Consider the following 5442-nt stretch of genomic DNA (forward strand, 5'->3'; position numbering starts at 1 on the left):
GGAACTCCATGTATAATAAGCCTAGGATTTGATTTCGTATTCTCACGCACCGTCAATCCAGCCCCAGCGAGGCCAGAGTGAGCCCTGATTTTCTCAATGTCAGGAGAGAATGCCTCAATCCTGACGCCATTATCTCGTGCATAAGATATCCTCTTGACCTTAAGATCACAATCAGCAGGTTTTAAGACCTTGCACAAGGTGTCTTTAGTGGCCTGAGATGAGACAAAATTATCTTTTTTAGTTTCGCTCGGCACAACCAGAAAGCTAGAGGTGTTAGATAGCTCCACCGTCGGACCCCGCGAGACACGAACTTCAAATCCTGAGGAACCAGCAACGGACGCATACGATGTTATCCTCTCCCTTGAAGCTCCTGCAGGAGTAATATCACTCCCCACATTGTTTATCCCTTTTTTATTGAGGTCATCTAGCGCCTCCACAACAACCGTCTTGATTTCGTCCGCCGAGAAACTCCCAGATATCGATCGCTCATCGATTAAATTTATTAAGACCGTGGATACCTCCATAAAAGCGTCTCTGCATGCTCGAAAAGCAGACTCGATAACTACTCTCTTTTCCAGCGTTTCCTTACTGGACAAAAGCAGCTTAGACATAGTTTCACTATGTCTATTTACCGTAGCCCTAAGAGCATTCATTCTCAAGGAATTCATAGCATCAATATTAGCTCTCTCTGACCTGAATGAAGTGCCGTGCTTGAAGACTGTCTTGTAAGCCCCCTCTTTCCTACGCCACTGTTATCCTGCCCACCAGCGCCTACGCCAGCATCCATCCTTCAACCGTAAACAAATATTCCTAGATCGAATAATATCGCCGATAAGATTCATGTCAAGAAAATCCAGTCGAAAAATCCCAGAAAAAATTTCTGCAAACCAGTCAATTGACCGGTACAGAAGCAGCGAGCACCAAAAAGTCAAGCAGGAATAGCCCTTGACAATGCACACTAAAAAATAAAGGTCCCGAAGGGCATAAAGCGGCAAAGATTTGACACACAAAACAGAGCAACGAGAAAACACGTCTATATGTCAACTCACCGTTAACTGTCTGGAGAGAGAGAAAAAGAGAGAGAGAGAGAGAGAGGGCGGGAGGGAGGGAAAAAGGGGGAGGGGGAGGGTAGGAGGGAGGTAGGAAGAGAGGGAGGGAGGGAGAGAGAGAGAGAGAGAGAGATTGTGTGTGTGTTCGTGTGTGTGTGTGAACGTTTATGTGTATGTATTACGCGAACACGTTCTCTCACACACACACACACACACACACACACAGCCATCGCGTGTAGCAAACAGCGCTCGATCAACTGTAACGAACGCCTCACGTAAGCGCCTGCATCGAACGGTGAGTTGCGCCGCCCCTGCCTACCTTCTGTACTTGTCCCGTTTTTCGCTAACTATTTCTTTTTATAATTTAAAAACTAAGCTTCAAACAAAATTTTCGTAAAGGAAAAATCGTCTTAGAATTGATTCAGAAATACGACCTTTTAAAGACGAACGTTTGTTCCGGATCACCCTGTATATATGTATATACAGGGTGTCCTAGACCACCCGTACACCCCTTTTCTTTCAAAAACTAAGCATTTTAGAGAAAAACGTTTTGAACAAAAATTGTATGGTTTTTGAGGGGAACATAAGATGGTGTCATAGTGTAAAGAAAAAAACAAATAATTGTTTAAAAAAATACATTGTAAATAATTACATACTTTTTTTTAAAAACAATAATTTTTTTTTACTAGTTAGATCTACAAGTAAACGGCAACAAAATCGGTCGACGACGCTCGTCCCACCGGCAGGAATCTCTCTTTTTAAAATGCTTAGTTTTTGAAAGAAAAGGGGTGTATGGGTGGTCTAGGACACCCTGTATATACAGGGTGTCCCAGAATTCGCGCACACGGAATACACAGCCTGATTGTCCGTGCCAGAAGAAACAACATTTTCCTCTGATAAAATTGCATTTGAACAATGCTTTTTAAATAAGAACAACTTTAAACTAACGAATGAGCGCTCTACGTCACGCATGAATCAGATGTGGTGCGCGCACGGCATGTGTGGCGCGTGAGCGTGTGTGTATGCTATTTTACTATTTTGCTAAAGATTTTATAAGAATTATGGATAATATCTAAATATCACTGTTTTGAATACAACCTATTTAATAAGAGAACATTTTCTAATTGATATGACTAAAGTAATGACTGAAAATAAAATAAGTAGATTAGATAACACGTGAATAATTTTGATCCAAGATTATTATTCCAACATTTTGAAAATGTTTGTGGCTCTGAAAAGGGCCGACTAAATGTTTTAAAGCATATGCTCGAAATGCAGGCCTTCCATTTGTATACACATATTGGCTCTGCAGATAAGATTTTTTTGTCCACGTTGGATCATTTCCGGTGTAACGGTAATTTTATTTACCGTAATCCTGTGGAAACACTAGAAGATTTGGAAGAATAGCTTCATTGTGCAATAGCAACATAAAAAAATTAAACATTATTAAACATTTAATCGGTCTTTTTCAGAGTGGTAAATATTTTTAGGATGTTGGAACAATAATCTTGGATCAAAATTATTCATGTGTTATCTAATCTACTTATTTTATTTTTAATCGTTGCTTCGGTGATATCAATTAGAAAATGTTCTCCTATTAAGTAAGTTGTATTCAAAATAGCGATATTTAGATATCATGTATAATTCTTATAAAATCTTTAGTGAAATAATAAAATAGCGTACAACACGCTCATGCATCACACACGCCGTTCGCGCGCCGCCCCTGATTCATGCGTAACCTAGAGCGCTCATTCATTCACTTAAAATTACTCTCATTTAAAAGTACTGTTCAGACGTAATTTTGCCAGAAAAAAAAGTTGTTTCTTTTGGCACGGACAATCACGCTGTGCATTCCGTGTGCGCGAATTCTGGGACATCCTGTATATATACAGGGTGTCCCAAAGCACCCTTGACAACGCTTGTGAGCAGGTAGAGCACAGTAAACTGAATAAAAAAGTCCTGTACCATTTTTTTCAATAACGCTTAATAAAGGAGTTATTATAGAGTAAAGTCTGACCAATCAGCGCCGACTTTTAGCTGGACGTACGTCGGTGAGCCGCCTGCCTGGTAGTGTGCATCGCCGTAGCGACGGAGCGCTCACTTACACTACCAGGCGCGCGGCTAAAAGTCGGCGCTGATTGGCCAGATTTTACTCAATAATAACTCCTTTATTAAGCGTTATAGAAAAAAAAAACCAGAAATTTTCTGTTCAGTTGACTGTGCTCTACCTGCTCACGAGCGTTGTCAAGGGTGCTTTAGGACACTTTGTATATATACATATATATATACATATATAGTATATATAGGGTGTTTCAGAGCGACCGTATCAGCAGTTTTTTGAAAAAACAACGCATTTTCGTGAAAAATGTTTCATGCAAAAGTTGTAGAGCTGTAAGTAGCACATTATATAATAATATTAGTATGACCTTGAATGGCACCGTCAAGGTCACATAAAAATCACTTTGAATTTTTTAAATGGAATCCTCTATTTTTCGACTTTCATTTAAAAAAAAATAAAGTTGACTATGAAATAACCCTTTGGTCTTTGATCCAAGATCAAATGAAGACCACCATCAGATGAGCCCCTCAACACTAAACAACTTTTGTCTGAAACATTTTTGTCTTAAACTTAAGGACTCTGAAATTTTTCGGTGGATTGATTAAAATGGTCCACCCTGTATATGTGATTTTCAAGAATAGATGTGAAGAAACAAAGATAATTTTTATATTTAATATTAAGAATATTTGATAAAATAAAAATATATTTCGTTAAATAATTTCTTTAACAACTCAAAACTTTTTATCATTGTTTAAAAATGTTTTTTTTTACATTTTCGAATATTTATACATTAAAAAAAACTTACAAAGGTAAAAAAAGTACGCCAAGTACATAAAAAATATCCCTTGTACGCAACAAAAAGTTTAAAAAAATATTTACCTTTAAAAAATAATTATTTAAAAAATTGTTTGATTTTATTTGTAATTTTATTATTCGTTGCGCTGATGATGGCCAAAAAGGGTCCGCCTTTCGCGAGTAATGTAATTCTTTTTAAAATAAATATTTATGCGCCCTTAATACTGCGCTTGACTATTTTTGCCATTTTATTTCGATATTCTTGATTAAAAAATTTTCCCCTAAAAAATAAGAAATAAAACCTAAATATGAAATCAATAGTTAACTAGCCAAGCATTTAGAAGCAATTCAGTTTGTGAGGGTTGGTAAATTGAAATAGTATTTGTCATAAAATCAATTTTGCATTTATAGATATGTTACAAATTCTCTCGAGAAAATTAAAACGCATTTTATTTTTATTAAAAAATAATACTATTATGTTCCAAATAAATATTTTATATAATGGCACTATTATATTGCGGATTTTATTACAAATAGTAAATCATAAAATTTCTTAACCCTTACTGTAATAACGTCGATTACGTTGATCACTAATTTCGAATTTAAAAGTGTCCCATGCCAAACTGATCGACTTATTTTGAAATTAATCATAAGCTTTACCAGATAGGCCCGAAACGGAAAGGATTAAGATTAAAGTGACATATATATACTTGGCGTGCCCGATCTGAAATAAAAATGTGCAAAAGACCATCAGAAATCATTATCAATATATTAATAAAAATATATGATTTATAATGCGACCTGGGCACCCCAAGTTATGGCACAATTGTAAGAGTTAAGTAATTTAATGATTTACTATTTGTAATAAAATCCGCCATTTTATATATTATATAAACCATTTATTTGGAACATAATAGTGTAATTTTTTAATAAAAATAAAATGCATTTAAATTTTCGCGAGAGAATATATGTATAATATATTTATAAATGCAAGATTGATTTTATGACAAATACTATTTCAAATTACAATTCCTCACAAACTGAATTGCTTCTAAGTACTTGGCTAGTTAACTATTGATTTCATATTTAGTTTTTATTTTTTAGGGTTTTTTTTTAGTTTTTAGGGGAAAATTTTTTAAATAATTATTTTTCAGAGGTAAATATTTTTTTAAACTTTTTGTTGCGTACAAGAGATATTTTTTATGTACTTGGCGTACTTTTTTTACCTTTGTAAGATTTTTTTTAATGGGATATCACTGCTTTTTGTAAAAATTTAAAATTCAACATTTTTTTCTGCAAAATATAAAGTACTACATTATACACTATATACATGGATGTGATTTTTTAAAAAGATTTATTCAATAGAAAGGAAATTCTTTTTTAGAAGGAATTATATAAACTGTATATATTTACAAAGCTTATACCATATTGAATTTCAGTGGACAATCACAACGTGTCTTAATGCTCAATTTCTTAGTGTCAATCACTTTACAAGTTTTAAAACACGATATAATTTTAATAAAATATAATTTTATTTTT

Source organism: Formica exsecta, unplaced genomic scaffold (genome assembly GCF_003651465.1).
Source record: "Formica exsecta isolate Colony F162 unplaced genomic scaffold, ASM365146v1 scaffold474, whole genome shotgun sequence".
NCBI classification, from domain to species: Eukaryota; Metazoa; Arthropoda; class Insecta; order Hymenoptera; family Formicidae; genus Formica; species Formica exsecta.